Source organism: Kryptolebias marmoratus, linkage group LG15 (genome assembly GCF_001649575.2).
Source record: "Kryptolebias marmoratus isolate JLee-2015 linkage group LG15, ASM164957v2, whole genome shotgun sequence".
Classification (NCBI taxonomy): Eukaryota; Metazoa; Chordata; class Actinopteri; order Cyprinodontiformes; family Rivulidae; genus Kryptolebias; species Kryptolebias marmoratus.
This window is the reverse complement of record NC_051444.1, coordinates 8,207,212-8,224,411: the sequence shown is the minus strand read 5'-3', so window position 1 is coordinate 8,224,411 and position 17,200 is coordinate 8,207,212. Positions and strand designations below refer to the sequence as shown.

The window sequence follows — 17,200 nt, the reverse complement described above, 5'->3', positions numbered from 1 at the left end:
CTACTTTTTATGCTGGAGAGGAGCAGAGATAGTAGGAAGAAAAAAAAAAGACAGAAGAAACTGCCATTCTGGCTAAAGATTTTCAACTTGAAATTCTACCATTCATCATATTTCCTGTTCCTTCCTCTCTGTAGTTCTGTTAGATAGTTTGTTTATTTACTGCAGCAGTAATTTTAACATGTTCAGATTCCAGTGATCAGAAACTTATAGGTGTCTTATAGAAGAGGAAGGCTGCTGTGCCAAAAACACGCGTGATCTTCCTTCCTCCAGTGTTTGACAGTAACACTCCTCTCCTCCTCCTCCTCCTTCCTCTCTCTCCCTCCTCTGTTACAAAACAAAGACAGCGTAGAAATGTTTACTGTCACCTCAACTGTCTGCTTTTCCTGTCTTGCCTCTTTGTCATTTATGTTTAATTATAACAGTTCTAGTGGAAAAAAACGTATGGAAATATCATTGGTTTCATTTCCATGTATACCTTTTTGATAAAAAAAATCGTCAGGTGTTGTCTTGTGATTTTGAAGCTCTAATTTTAAAGCTCATCTTTGATTCATTTTTCACTGTATTCAAATTACACTGAAACAATATCACAGGGATTTTTTTAAAAAAGCAGTTTTTGAAATATTTCAGAATTGGCCTTCTTTTTAGATATTTTTTGTAAGAAATATTTAAACAACAGGTCAATAACTTTAGCAAATATTTAAAATTTAATTTTTCTCTTAGAAAAAATAAATTTTGTCTTTCAGGTGTCTCTCTGATTTTAATTTTATCATAATCTTTTCTGTTTTAACTTGGGTGTAAATATATTTATGAATTTAGATAGCTGTTTTAAACCATTACTTATATTACTCAAATTAAAAATGTGTTGGATATGGAGCAAAATTTTTTAAACAATAAAATTGCTCTGTTTGGATCTGTAGTGTTGTGCATTTAATGATAAATCAGCTGTATGTTTTAGGTAGAAACTGCTGGTTTTGCCTATTTGATTATCATTTTAAAAATATAAAATTTGTAATGCTATTATATGATTGCAGTTTGAACTGTGATGATGTGCAGTAGATTCTGCACAGCAACAGAACAGAAGGCTGTTCACTCTTTGCACTTGGTCTATTATAAGATTTGATGACAGGTATATTCATGAAATTCAGATGCCATTCGGCTATATGAGTGAGATCAGCGTGTCCAGTTGGGTAAATTGGATGAGGGCGGTTGCAGTCGTCACAGATTGGCTTCTTTCATGGTTTGGAGGTGTGTGTGTGTGTGTTGGGATGGACACACACACACACACACACACACACACACACACACACAGAATAGAGAACAGGGAGATAGCGCCTCTGGCTGTCATAGCCCCTTCTCCTCTTCTCTCTGTGCATCTCATTTTTTCTATCTCATTCTGTGCATCTCTGTACGTTTCCCTTCTTTACTCCCTCCTCTCCATGCTCGGGCACTGGCACGGCAGGGGGAACTCGCTGCCATGTCCTCTGTCGGAGGGAGCCCTCTTTGGGTGGCTAGAATCATATTTGAGAGATTTAGCACAGATTCAGTGGTGTGGATGACAAAATGAATGGCTTCAGAAAACAAATATCCATACAGTTACGCCTATACAAATAAAATACAGATTAATTTTTAAACACTAAAAATAATTTGAATTTTGTATATTGCTTTTTTATTTATTCCATTTCATTTCAGTTAATCTTCTGCATATTTTTAAAAAATATTAGAAGCAAACCTTTATTCCATGCCTTTGTTTGGATGTGTATTCTCTGAAAGCAATATGACGCGTCTGTCTCCACCATTAGTTGTATGGATGTTCGGATGAGTGCAGCTGACAGACACACTTGATGACTTTTCCTCTGATGTATGTTTTTCAATATGATGCTGCACCGAAGGCCGATTCTTCCAGTCATGCTGCAGCCGAGTCCAGTATACGTGTCATGTTATCACGAGAGGAGAAAGCTGGTGGGGGGAGCGGTCGAGGCTCAACACTGGGCAGCAAGAAAGTGGGAAGGGAGAGTAGAAGAAATGCAATGATCAGGTGTGTGTGTGTGTGTGTGAGAGAGAGAGAGACGGAGAGAGCGAAAGTGTGTGTATCTGTGCAGGCATGCTTACAGCATGAATGAATCGTAAACCTGATCCTTAATCCCCAGTAGTCCACAATGTCCTCTTTATCCACCGAAATCACCTGTCTTTTTTTTAAATTCCCCTCCCTGTTTTTGAGTTTTCTTTTTTTTTCTTCCTCACTGTCATCCTTTTATCTTTTTGAAGAGAACTTGGCGGGGTTTTTTGTGGTTTGCTCTCTCACAATATGTTATCGTGTTAACAATCTTGGTTGAATCATTGCGGTAGACGAGATTTATGACTGAGAAGATGCGCATGTGTCGCTGCATGTGTGTGTGCAGCAGCAGCGGCAGCATCCAGATTTGTGAGAATACACACATTCTGAAAATCTAATTTCCTTTGAATGTGCAACATCAAGGTCTTGTCATGATACAGTTTTGATTTTAGTCATTATTTTAACAGAATTAAACAGAAAAAAATCACTGCAAAATTATGTTGTGGTAAAGCAACATTGTTTTTCTTTCTTTTGTTCTGTCATGGATATTGTTGTTGTGACATATATTAAAGTTTAGTAATGTTTTAAACACATTTATAGGAATTTTTCTTTCATTTTTAACAACAAATTAATGTTGAAGTGAAATAAAAATATTTGAATGTCGGTGTTTTTGAGTAGAATTCCCATGTTGCTTCTGTAATAATTTTACAGTATCAAGCCAGTAGCAAGTAAAGCTGTAATGTTGCAACACTGATAAATCCTGTTGTGTTTCTGGGCTGCTGTATTGTCTGTGAGTATAGGACCTGTGTAATGCTTGCCTGTCCTGGACTGGCAGTGTCATGTTGGGTTGGCAGGGGATGGAAGGGGGTGCAGACTGTGCTGTCTGAAGCAGTAGCTATAGCTCTTGTATTTAGGGATGGGAGAAACAGCGGTTTTGGGTCTAAATGCAGGCGAAGCAGGGATGACAGTGAGCACTTTGAGGGCTGCAAAAATTAAACTGAGCTGCTCCCCAGCACCCCCTCCTGCTGCTCCTCATAAGCCCACCCTTCTTCTGGACCCTGGAGGCCAACATTCCACCCTCCGCACTGGCGCTTATCATCACAAAGGACAGAATGCATAAAACATGGAGGACGCTTAGACAGAGGCGGCCCTGGTCGCCTTTTTCTCCCTACGCCGAAGCCGCGGAACAATACATGGGCCCCTCTGGCCTGTGACTCTGACGACACACACGCCATCTTTTTGTCCTCCCCTGTTTCTTTGTCAAGCTCTTCCTCTTCCTCTATGTTACTGTGCTCTGTGGAGTGATAACTGCCCTCGCATTGTTTATCTGTGTCTGTGAAATCTCCATTGTGTAGCAAAAAATGTAAGTGTGTGTGAGTCTGCACGTGGGTGTTTGAGGGGAAAGAGTGACAGGTTAAACATATTGACAGTGCCTCAGCAGCACAGCTCCCTGCTTTCCAATTTCATCTTATTTATTGTATTACCTATTTATAACGTGTACTTTTTTATTCAAGTCATTTATACAAAAAAACATATTTTATGCAAAAACAGATTAATCGCAAATATTTTTTAAAATAAATTTCTTAATTTGAAGAAATTAAGAACTTTACATACATGTGCAAATAGGGTCAGATGATTTGAGTTTTTCTAACAATTAGTATGACATACAGTTGGGTCACCCACTGTTACAGCGTTGTGGCTTGTATTAGAACCATACATCTACTCTCTCTCTTTCTACCTCTTTTTCTATGTGTTTGAGTGTATGGGGTGTGTGTATGTGTGCGTGTAATTGCATGTGTGCCCTGAGTGTATTAGTTTCTGTTCGCCATTGGATCAGTTTTGGGCTTGAAAGAACGGACTAAAAAGCAAAATGGAAACAGTGGGGAAATTGTGTTTGCTCTAAAAATTATCAGCCACTATAATCTGAACATGTTTAATATTCAGATATATAGTCAAATAAACAGTGTGTGTGGTAGTTGTATGCCTCTCTTGATGGCTTGGATTTTCATGTCATGACACGCTAATTCACTGTGCATTTTTTCCCTTACGTGATTATTTTTTCTGTTTCTGAATGATGGCTAAAGCTTAGTTTGGATTATGTTTTCTCTTTTTCTGGACCATAAATGACTTTGACAAACAGTAGCCAAGCATACCTGCCATAGATTTCATCTGTTGCTGTCTATATGTGCGTCTGATGTGGCCAGGATGCAGGAATGCACTGCTGGGATGTGCTGGACCCCAGCAGGTCTGTGGCACTTCCTCTCTATGTACCTCACAGCTTATCCTCCTCAGGATTATGGAGAGAAGAAAAGAAAAGAGCGATGGCTGGAGCACTCTTTCCCTCTCACACCCTCTTCCTAGTTTTTACAGACAGAAATCTGAACAAAAAAAGTAATTCACTTGCAAATGTGTTGTAGCCCGTCCATGTTCCCGGTTGAGGGGAGAGAAGAAGAAAGGGAGGGGCAGAAATGGAGCAATGTAGAGAGAAGGCTGCCGTGTGTTTTCAGCGTGAGGCTGAACTGAGGTGTAGCTACTGACTGTTTTGTGCAGTTCTAAAATAAATTTGACCACATCTGCCTACTAATGGATTCTTTTAGGGTTTGTTTTTCTTATTTTGAAATGATTGCTTTTACCATGTAAATATCTGCTTATGTTTGTGTAATAGCTGTTGTCATAAAGTAGGTTTATACAGTGAGTTGGTAGCTTCTCCTGAGGTGGCCTGGTGCTGTTTGCTCAGTGTCCTAGGCGACTGATCTGCCAGTAGTGAAGGGGTTAAGAAGCTAGGATAGCCCTCTTTTGTCTCTGTGGCCCTCTTTGCCATTGTTGTGGGGGAATTGAGCTCGGTGCACCTCACTTGACCACAGCAAAGCAATAAAATGGCCTCTAAGTGCTGTAGCCTCCGTAGTCTTCTGAAGTGAGCTCTCTTTCAGCTTCTGCCGCTTTCTTTTCTTTTTCCCCCCCTTGCTGTGTTTGTGTGCAATGTGCAGTGCATGCCTTTATATACTGTACGTTCTTGTTTTTCTTATAACAACTTATTTTAATCACTCATGCATGGTTAGTCTTGAGAATTAGCTAGCATTCAGGAGCTTTTTTTTCCCCTGCTAAAAACTGCGATCATCTGAGAAGTGTTTTAGTTCATTTTACTTGCATCACACACACATGCGCGCATACACACACACACATATAGAAGGTAAATGAGGAGGCTCTGTTAGCTCCTGCTGTGCTAAAATGACTGAGAATTGCCAACTTTTTGAAAATGCACATATTTTATATTTTTATGATCCATGAAAAAGATAAAGGATTGGAGCTTTACATTTGGCAGAACAGTAAGACACTTTTTTCCACTATCTTTCTTTTAATATTCAGTGAAATGTGTCTAGCTCAGTGAATGCCAGTAAATATCTCTGCTGATCTGATCAACACCACCTGCATTATAAAATCGAAGGAGGTGGACCTGCTGTTTATAGCTGCAAAATAAATGATAGCCTGTAGGTTTGGAAACCTTAGCTCCTAAGCTATTCACCTTTATGTAATTTTACATTTTTCAGAAGTGATACAAAGAACAATTTGACAAATACTCACCATAATGATTTCATATTTTTTAATTTAAAAGTGTATCATCATAATGCACTGTGTTGGCGCTATTGTGTTTGATTGCACAGATGATTGTTTATAGCAGAGTTCCACCTCTGCAGACATTGTAATTAAAAAGAAGATATACTGCATGTGCGTCTGTCGCCATCCCATCCCATCTCATCTCGTCAAATAAGCATCTAGCTCTTGCAGTGAGCGTGTTGGTGGATTTATGAAAGATTTCTCATTGGCTGAATTATAATTGGCACTGTCCTGTGTGTAAACTTTTTTTTAGTTTTTGCCAGGTGTCATACAGGCCACATTAAATGTTACACCAGACTGCAATTAAAGCAATATTTCCTCAAAGCCACATTATTACACCTTTATATTATTCTGAGGGGTCTCTCCGCCTCATGTGCCTTTGCTTCCCCTGTGTCCTTTCTTGCTTTCCTTCCTACATAAAACCCGCATAGTTTTTTACTCTGGGTCTCACTGTACCAAGAACAAATGTTGTTTCTCATTTTCCCTGTGTTAAATGAACAAACATGAGGACTTCAGTGCCTCATAATAAATTGATTAGAGAGAAGTAGGCTTCCACACAGCATTTCTGAAAAATGGAGATTTGTGTCTGCTTGCGTGTGTTTGTAGCCTGAGGAGGAGGCATACTATCTTCTGTGGCATTCACATACAAATACAGTGGATAAAATGTAAATTTATACAGTATACACACACACACACACACCACACACACATATATTTCTATTTAAAGTTGTCTATTTTTTCTTCTACTCCTCATTTTTGTTCTTTTTTTTGCAGTTTTTTTTACCTGCTGTATATTATTGTATATTATTGTCACACAACCCTTTTTGACTTTTTTTTTCTTTAAATATTCAGTATCACAAATTTGGCCAAAAAGCTGGAGGGGGTTGGGGGAGGTCCCATGGGAATGACACAGGGCTAGACGGCCGTAACAGACTGGTGACCTCGGCTTTGTGACGTCATATGCCTCGTCTGGTCACCATGGTGTTCATTTTTCCTACTGTTTAATGAATGAAGATTGGGTCCCCAGGCTAGTTTATACTGCTATTAGTTGTTCTGCTGAATGTGGACGCTAATACAAGGCTAAGAAAGCATTATGCACATTTCTAATCATGGCTCAAGTTTAAAGCCTCACCTCTGTCACCTCATCATCTGCAAGTTTCCCGTTTAAGGTAAATTAAAGGTGACATTTTCTGCTCTCTTTGTTGCCGAGCTGGATGTTTGACATTTCTGTTTTACCCAGGTGGCAACAAAAAGTGCATATGCATTGTGGTGTGAAGTAGTAAAACAAAACACACCCTGACCACATAAAGGAAGTCAACCTGAGGTAAGGGCTTAGACTAAAACAGATACTGACTGCAACAACAGTTTATCTCCTTTTCACATGCAAAGTGCCAATCCTTTGTCAAGATATGCCTATTTTTGTTCTTCTTCTCTGCAATCATGCTGTCCCTTAGAACATCATTAAACACATTTTTGCCTATAAACATTTTAGATTCTAGATATTCAGATAAAATGATAAAAATAATTCTTATAATTCCAGTGTTATTTGGACTGCATCTTTTCTTTACATCAGGTTCTCCCTGTAACTCGGGTAAGCTATCAGTAGGAAGAACAGTCCAAAATAGTCTTCTCTTACAGCCAGCTTTTTGTTGCAGCCAGGTGTTTCCTCATGTCGGATCATGCCCTGATGGGGAACAACAGGCCAAGATGGCAGGTGAGAACCAAGCATTCAACTTTAGCTCTGTGGGCGACTGCACAGAACGTCAGGCTTTTTGTTCTGTGGTCTTCCTGTGCCACAAGCAGAGCTCTGAAACACGTTGCAAGCAAGCAGAGAAGACCGGTAAGGTTGCTCTCTCTGTGTGCTGACGATTAACACAGGAAGTAGCCCTTGTGTGGTGAAAGAGCTCTGAACTCTCTCACTCCTAGCAGTACTAGGAGGACAAGTGTGTGGATGACACAGTCTTTGTTTATGCTGAAGAGATTGTGGGCTTGGAGGAAGAAGAAAAAAAAGAGAGGAGGTGTTCTGGGGAGGGGGAGGGCAGACACCAGTCTCATCACATCCTTCCTTTCAATTTTTTTAGTTTTGTTTTCTGGAATTGTTATTATCAAAACAACAGTAAGAAAAATGATAATTTGTAAAACTGACGGTCAGATCTTAAATAAATAAATTTAAAAAAATTTAACAGAAAATATCAAGATGCAGTTAAATATTAGCTAAAGACTGCCTGGTCTTCTGTGCCACAGAAACATAACTTCTCTTTTTTTCTGCCTGACAGGCTACATTAAACAAATTCCCATGTTCTGACTCACATTAACAATAATCATTTGTTTCTCACACTACATAGAGACCACCTTGGTCTACACACACATGCTTATGCACATTTGCAGATTAGGCGTGCATATGTGATTGTACATGGGCAAATCTGTACTGCTTTTTTGCTAACAAAACAGCCAATTGACACCTGCTCTTGCTGACTCGTTGAGTCGTGTGGTCAGGGAAAAATGTACTTTCAGATGACAAATGGGTATATAGGCAACAGGAAGCCTGGCTACAGTGTTTCACAATTCCTCCAGAAACAAGAACTGAGCACCCGCACTTTTGAGAGCTGTCTGCTTTCTCTTTTTTTCAGCTGGATGCCAGCTTTGCCTGTAGTGGGTACAAGCACAGGGCAGAGGGAGGGGGCACCCCCGGCATAAGTGGACCCCTGAGACCTCCTGGAGCAATAGAGGTGTGGCGAACGTCTGTTTTTGGCACGGCTTGTGTCAGCGTGTTTAGCGTTTGCCTGTGAGGGCATTTATATGCAAATGCTAAACAACCTATTGGGGTGGCTAATTACAGGGGGGCTTTTGTGTGTGCCAGGCACTATGAGCAGGGAGTTTTTTTAGCACGCCAAGCCTGGACTTCCCCTGCTTGTTTACTTATTGTCTTTCCTTATTACCCCCTCATTGACACTCCCCTTTTATGTGGTGGTGCTGTTTGCCTGCTTGCTGGCTCCTCCCCTTGTAGTGCTGGAGTTAATGTAGCAGATTAAAGAGGCAGCACTCTGACCATGTTTACTTCCTCTTTTATCTGGTTGCCCATGCAGCTCTGTAGCCATCCTGTCTGTAGCTTTCGTCTAGCCATCTCCCATTCAGGGAGGATTCCACCTTGTAGTACTCTGCTTCTCGCTTACAGCTAACGCCTAGCTAATTACTTTGGGTGATAAAAATGCATTTAGGTCAGGTTCTAATGCAATGCAAATTTATGAGCAGGCAGAAGCAAATATTAACTTGTAGAATGTCATTGGGTAGGGACAAAGGTTCACCTGCCTTAACTGTCACATTTGAAGGTTTGTGTGTGCTTTAATTGTCACAGCTTATGTTTTACTTTTATTTAGTTGCAAGAGATCTAAAAAACAATATTAACAAAATGCACTGAGAAAATTTATACTGTTATAGTCTCCTTCTCAGATATGCCTTCATAAAACATTGCTCAACATTGCTGTAATAAAACAGACATACAAGTGAAGCTTTGTTTTAATACTACACTGAACTAGACTTTAGAGGTAATATTAAAACTATTATTGTTTGAATTAAACAAATGCACAAGCTTACTTAAGAATATTTTTAATGTTACAAGTTGGAAAAGAAGTTTTAACATCCAAGCAGCAAGTTCTGCCTTTTTGTCTACTTTAGTTTGTTGTTAGGTGAATCAGTTTATAAGTTTGGTTGCATTGCTTTCTTTAGGAAAATATTAAATGAGTAAAAGTACACCCTTCTTTCTGATCAGTATATTTCAGACAATGAAATACTTCTTCTGATTTCTGTGTGAGTACCCTGCACACTGTGAGTAGAACCAGGTAACAGTACTCTAAACAAAGCTTATCTTGTTATCAGAGAGGCCTGGTTCCTTGTTGATAGAGCTGCAGGTATGACGCTTATTTGTGTAATTCTGCTTTTGTACCTTTCTCATCAAAAATGGCCAATAACTTAAGTATTATGCAGGAAATCCCTGTTTGTAAAGAAACTAAAGATATAAAAAAAATGTGTTTTAGAATGTAATAATCTATTGTTCATTTTCTTCTGTATACGTATTCTAAAAACTTTGCTGAATACACAACAGTATCAGACCAGCCCTGCTGCATTCCTGTGAAATTATTTGTCTTGTCTAAAACAAAGAGAGGGGAAGAGAACAAGGCTCTGGTTTCATGTTGCTTCTCAGTTTGGTTTACCACTAAAGTTTCAGAGTTGGCTCCATGTTTTGCCGTCAGTTGTGTCTCATGCAGGTTACAGCATACAAGCATACATATATTCAACATAATGGGGGATGGGAGATCGCTTGGCCAAAGAACCCAAACTGGATCAAAGGCCATGTGTGGGGAAGGGCTACCTCATAGAAAACAGCTGCCCCTCGCTGTCTCTGCCTCTCACCCTGGCCTGACAGCAGTTAGAAATATGAGGCCTCTCCAGACCTCTGTCCTGGGAAAAAGACACAGGACAGCACACATACGCTCTGAAAAGCTTTTGTTTCATCTCTCTCTCACTCTCCCTCACTCACACAGACGTACAAAGACGAAAGAAAGGCGTTTGTCTTTGCTCATTCACTCATTCAGCTACAAATAGAAATCTTTGTTTCATACAAACACTCTCTCTGCCATCCTCACAAAACCATTCAATTATCACACGCTTCATTTCTCGTTGTTGTCTGTTTGTTAAACTGTTTCATTATCTATTTTAGCTAATTTGGCTCAATTTGTCTGTCAATCTTTCCCCTTATTTGGCTTTTTGCTCCTCTGCTTGTGTCAGCACTGCGCCTGTTTTCTTGGTGAGCAGCCTGTGGGTGCCTTTCCACTACCAGACTTATTTTTCCACCTTTCTTCATCACATTTCTGGGATTTCTCTCCCTGTCCTTTGCTTCTCTGACATGTTCAAACTCTGACAGAGTTGAGAAAAGCATTCAACTTCCTAATCCAGGCTCCCTCCATCAGGAATGCTAATACGCATGATTGTGTGACCCTCAGAAGGCCAGCAACATCTGCAGGAGCCTATGGCGAGCCCCTGCCCTCCCACACCCACCATGCCCCCCTGCCTTTAAGCATTCACTCACTGCCATTATTTTATTGTTTCACTCTTTTTTTTCACGCCTGTGACGGGGTAGTGCAGTTAACCCTCTGATGTCCGGACCAGGCAAACTGCAGGCCTGCACACAGAACCAGAGGAGAACGGGGTGGGGGGCTTTTAACAGCCTTTTCCCAGGGCAAGCCACCCTGCCAGCCCATCTGGACTTCTATATACAGCCCTACCCCTCACACTGTTTACTTATGCATTCCGCTAATAGTCAATGGTTATATGTATATTTCTCCCACTTGACACAAAAATAACTTTTATTTCTCTCGGACATCATGATAAGGTTAGGGTGAGATCTAAAGGGCTGTGTTGTTAGCTATTAAAAGTGCTTTTTTTAAAATTTTCATTAATCTCTTTCCCAGGTATCACAGTTAGACCTCTTTTCAGTTGAAATTGTGCCTGTTTTAACAAATGGGAGTTACTGGTAAAACACAACTTACAAAGTAAATCAGTGTCATGCTGGATTCCCTCTGATTAAATCAGCCTTCTTTTTAAGACTAGCTCTACTCCCGCTTACATATTCTCAATACTATATACTATAAACAAGCACAGATGAGACTTCTGTGGGCTTCAGTCACATACAGACATGGCTGAAAAAGGTCTGGAACTTTAAAGCAATCACGTTTCAGTCATGCTGGAATCCAGTTAAAAATATGCATTTTGTACTTCATAAACACAAAGTTCTGTCAGGGCATCCTGAGGAGCTTTTAGACATGAAGAAAATCTTTTCTTCCCCCTCACTTTTCTGGTGCTTTTAAAGAGACTTAAGTAGACCAGTGGAAAATTAAGTTTTGACCTTATTAAGAATGTGTTTTTTAAAATATAAAAATAATATATTTTGAGGAAAATGATCAGTCAGTCATTTGACTTAGCATGTTGGAAAAGCAGCAGTAGTCTTAAACATAAATTCAGACAGCCTGGATTTCATATATAATGAATTTAAGGAACCGATCCCGTCATCTTGTGGGGTGGGAGCTGTGGGAGTTGTCAGAACTGTGGTTGGGAAACATGGTTTGTCTAACATTAGCAACACATTATTAGCTTACATGCTGCTAATGTTTGCTATTATTGTCAAGCCCAAGAGTGAGAGCGTTTGAGCAGAGTTGAGGATGAACAGCTGCAGCCTGGACAGCCTTTGAGTTAGAAGCAGGGGTCAATTTGCATATTTATATTTACATACATATCAAATGAGGCAATGGTTCAGATTTTTAGCAGTTTTAAAGGCATTATTGTTATGGGCAGAAGTTTTAAAAATGTGACTTTGTAAAACAAAAAATTATTTTTAGGAATTTAGTCATTCCCACAAAAAGGAGTGAAAATAAACAGACTCACAGCTGCACTGAATGCATGCTGAATGTCCAGCAGAGCATACAAAATACAATTTTAACATCTGTTAAAACGTCTGTTAGATTTTAACATCTTAAAATCTAAAGCTTATTTGGTTTGGTTGCTATGTCAAATGTAGATATGTCAATACACTGATCTAAATACTAGAGCAATACACTGATCTAAGATGACTTTTGTTGTGACTTGGCACTGTATAAATAAACTGAATTGAAATTGAATTGAAATTGAATTAAAATCATCATCAAATCTGTGTTTTACACACACTATTTTTTAAAGAAAGTCCGTGCATTGTAGATCCTTTGTATACTATCGTTATACTATATAAATGTTTGATTGAAATAATTGCAGATTACAGCTCCCTTATTCCTTTGTTTAAAGACATGTTTCAGGGTTTCTTGATGGTTTAAAAGGATTGGGCTCCACAGAGCCAAATTGGATCTGGGTATGTAAATACTTCTTTGATGTTTAATGAGAAACAAAGTTAGCTAATTATAGCAGCTCTGAGAAACATGAGGAGGACAGTGGGAAATGTTTCCATCACTCCCTAGCTCTATAGATTACTGCCTAATTGCCTCAATCGAATCAGGCGGAGACATTAGCCAGAGAGGCAGAGAGTGAGAGAGAAACATGGGGATGGGGCTGATTACACACATCCGTCGGTGGCTCTTTAGATAATCCAACAGAGGACCAACAAGTCGGGCTCTCTGACTTTGTACAAGACTGTCTGTCTTCTTTAGACTGTGCGTCTCTCTCTTGGTGTGTGCCCCTCCCCCACAGCAGTTATGAAGGTGAGGATAGCAGGGTACTGTTTTCTCTCCTGCCACGCCAGCCAGCTGCAGAGGTGATTCATACTCTCATGCGGAAGTTTTTCCAACTATAATTACATGTAATTCTGACACATGTTTATGCCTGATTTTACCAGACAGCTTCTCCACTAATGACAAAGTAGTGCATAACATCCGCCCAAACATTTGCTACAACAATATTTTTCTACATTATTATTGTATGTTGTGATTTTTAAGTACAAGCTGGAAAACTTGCTCTGGTAGTTTGACTGGACTGTTGGCAAGCTGAGAAAATGGTTTCTTATTTTTTACAACACATGCTATTTTTTCCCCTTCTTTTTTGAGTATTATGGGTGTACAAGAATTAAGCAAATAGCAAAATTAATACCATTCTGTTGCTGGGCAGCACAGGTTGTCTGTTTTTGTGTTTAGTTATATCTACATAAGAACAGTGAAAAGGGATAAAGCTGATATGTTCAGTTTTTTTCTGTAATTGTTTTTCTAATTTCTGGTAAGATGGATAATAAAGTTGAGTTCATTATTATTATTATTATTATTATTATTATTATTAGGCTGTAAATGTGCTTCCCGCTTATATTTTGGAGGCAGGATGTCAAGAATAAGAAGTTCCACTAGATCTGTTTCATTCTCAGAGCACAGTGATATTGAGGTCAGCTGTCCAAAATGATCTCACGTTAAGGAATTGGCGAGTCAGCAGGGTCAGAACACAACCGCCATGACGACACTCTCTCCACGGTGATAACGCTGCCCTCCTTTCCTTTTACTTTGCTTCCTCTTCATGGGAAAAGCAGACAGGGCATAGATACGTTTCAATGTATCTATGCCCTCTCAGAATGCCCTCCTTTGTCTTTTCACAGAATCACACCTCAGCAACTCTGATCATTCAGAGTTAGATCTTTGTTTCCAAGGAGGATTCTTTGTACTAGAATATAGGAAATATATGTTGTCATTCTCTTTGGGGATCCCAGACCCTAATAAACCCCTTTCTTTATAGTTCAGTTGAAAAAGTGGACACTGTAGACAGATAATGGCACTCATGCATAAAGGGGCCGGAAACGGGAGGGCACCTCACTTGTCCAGATATTTAGCTTGGTGACTTGAGGTGAAAATCTTTAGAAAAGTCATGCTGGAATCAGTGATCTGGGCATTTTACAAGCACTGCTTCTCCTTCACATTTTACTTCTTCTTAGCATTGGGTGCAGCATAGTTTTAGAAGCATATTAAATAGAGCTTTGAGTGTGTTTATGTGGCTCTCAGGTCATGTGCACCAGCCTGTAGTGGGTGTCTGTAAGTAGGCTACAGTTTATCTTTGCATTCTTTAGTAAAATCTGCCAAATATGTGTCTGATCTTTCAATGTTTTTCACTTTTGCAACACTTTTTTACTCCTTACTTGTGCCTTCTTTTCTCTCTCTCACACACACATGTTCCCATAATTTATGGCTGCCGGGGCCTTGATCAATTGATAGCAGGGAATCCTTTGGTAAATAGAGTTTTAGACACATTGCCAATAGACCTGTGCTATTGATTGGTGTGTAAATTAAAAACTTAATCAGGTCTCTGAGATAAGATTTATCTCCGCTCCAAGCAAATTACAGGGCTGACTTGGAGACATAAGGCAGGCTGGTTGGCAGATGAGCACTGCCCCTTCATGGGTGCCTACAGTTTGGTCTTGGTTTTCCTTTTCTGTTACTGGTGGTGCCATCCCTCAACTTTTGTGTTGCCTACTTTTAACTTTATTAAAAGGCACATCGACCATGAAAACTTTATGTTGACAAAGTCCATAGAGGCATTTCTTTTAGTTTGACTGAGTTTAACTAAATTGTTTTGAAAAACTTGCTTTTATTTTTTAAAATTTAACTCTACTTTGCAATTTATCTGCTCAGCTTGGTCAAAAACTTGTACACGTCATCACACACCGATGTTTTACTTCTTCTATGATATTTTAATCTTGTTAAGGGGATTTTAGACTCTGGTATATTCATACACATTCATACAAACTTATGGTGCGGTCTATGTGTTAAGACAATCCTTGGGATTGCACATTGATCAGTTTATAGATTTCTACAGTAATTGCTAAGGGAAATTTTCTCTGTCTCTTGTCTTGTTCATTATTAATATTGGTAAATTTGTATTCATTCAAGATGTCCTGGGGTGTAATTTTATATTAAAACAGTCAGGGCGCTCTTAATTTATGCCAGCTGATACAGAACAGCATGCACACCTAGAACATGACTTGCTTTAGGTTTCACAGATAAGAAGACATCATAGGACAGGTGCCTTTGCAGGTATCTGTATGGATCTTTTAGCATGTAATTAAAACATCTTTTTTTCTTTGCTATTAGGTCCAGGTCCGCTTGAGCATTATAGCACTTCCTATTATCTCCAGCTATAGTCCTCATATACACAAGCTGTAGAAATGACATTGACCCAGAGAGACACAGGCAGATAGTGAGAGAGGAAGATAGAGAGCAGATAGTTGAGGAGGTCACAAGTCTATCTGTAAATATACATAATGATAATAAAATGTGCAATTCCCCTGACGAGTATCACATTGAAGGTGACTATGAGAATATCATTTTGGGTTTGTGAAGTTCTGGGTAAGTCTACAAAAGAATGATACAACCTGACCCATTCAATGGCTGTGTAATAGTGGCCAACCTCTCCCTTTGTCTAGTTGTGGGGGAGGCTGAAAACATCAGTAATAGGCTTTTTGCCTGATAAGCCCGGAAAATACTCGTTTAGTTAGTAAAAGTGCAGAGGGATCTTGGCCTGATAAACCCGCTGTTTCCTTCTGTAATACCCAACAGCTAAAATCAATAGTTGGGATAATTCTCTTGCTAGTCGCCCAGTCTTCTTTATCTGCAGCCTTCTTCTACTCATATACATGGGTGTTTTTGTTAGCTAAAGTGTGCTTTAGTGTGTATTATTATATACTGAAGTCAAACTTAAAAATAATTGTGAATTTTAGTTGCATTTAGCTTTTCTATCATATTCGTTTTTGTAGTGGTCTCTTGGAATAGGATGCTGATGATGCATATTCAACTAGAAACAAATTACAAATTTACAGATTCTTTGTAATAATTTACAAATAATTTTAATCTGTCCATTACCCAGTTAGCAAATCTCATCTCTTGTACCATATTTGATCTTTTTATTTGTACAAGGGTTGACATGATGTGGAAGAAACTTCACCAATCAGCTCAGGTGTTGTCTCAAAGTAAGTGCATGTATAAATCTTGTGGGAGGAAGTAGCTGTCAGCACTAATTCAACTCTGCAAAGAGCCTTGTGCTCTGTCAACACATATGCTCCATGTTCTGACAGAGGTGCTTGATGAGACTTAAACAATACAACACAGGTAGTGCCTCTGACAAAGCCACAGGATTGAAAAGCTCCAATTGGAAGCAAGAGAGGATTTTTCAGGTTTAGTATGGAAGTTGCAAAGGGTTGAAGGCCCTAATGAAAGATGATAAGCAAGTTTATACAATGCATCGCTCTCTGAGTTTGAATTTCAAGATTCCTCTCCTCTCCATGCACTTACTGGCATGTAAAGTTGAGCTAAAATATCTTATCAGAATATAAAACTCCACAATTGATAGACTCTACTATTCCACTTTAGCCTGTGTTTTCCTTTTGCTGGCAGTCTCTTTGAGAGTTAGTTTCTCTATAATCTATCTGGCCATCATAGCACAGCTGTAAAATATGGCTTCGGGTGTTAGTAGCTGGGGTGGTTAGCCTGCGACACTGTTACCTAAAGTGCAGTGTATTAAAAAGCAGTCAGGGCCCTGGATCACAGTATATCACAAGGAAGAGGCAGCGATAAGGCGTGCCTATGCGCCAACAGATCAATGAAGGTTACTGACATCATATCACAAAGTGAAAGCGAGTGCTGCACCCCTAGCTATTTATCAGTGGTGGGTTGAACATGCAAGGGGTGAAGGGGAAGGAGAGGACGATATCTCCTCACTGATGTTTAGAGCTGCATCGCTCACTCTGCCTTTGCTTCCCAGATATTAAGTTTTTCTCCTGAAGAGTGGTGATTCTTGCATGGCATGTAGCTCCTATGACAAAGTCAGTACATAAGTTTTGAACCTCTAACAACTTAAGTTGATCTTTCAATGCATTCACAAACTGTAGTCCATTCTGATATGTTATAGTTATGTTTGTCTTTTACTTTTTTATTTCACTTCCTAGTTGTAATTTACATTTTGTAATATTCCATTAAGTGCATCCGTAGCTTGGGGGATTTTGCTGTTTATAACAGTGATGGCAAT

At 39.4% G+C, this 17,200-nt stretch overlaps 1 protein-coding gene across 2 annotated transcripts in view; it reads left to right on the top strand.

The window, feature by feature from the left end:
• The window catches only part of zfhx3 (zinc finger homeobox 3), a 321,615-nt gene that overhangs the window by 191,469 nt on the left and 112,946 nt on the right, over positions 1 to 17,200 (top strand). The window lies entirely within an intron of this gene.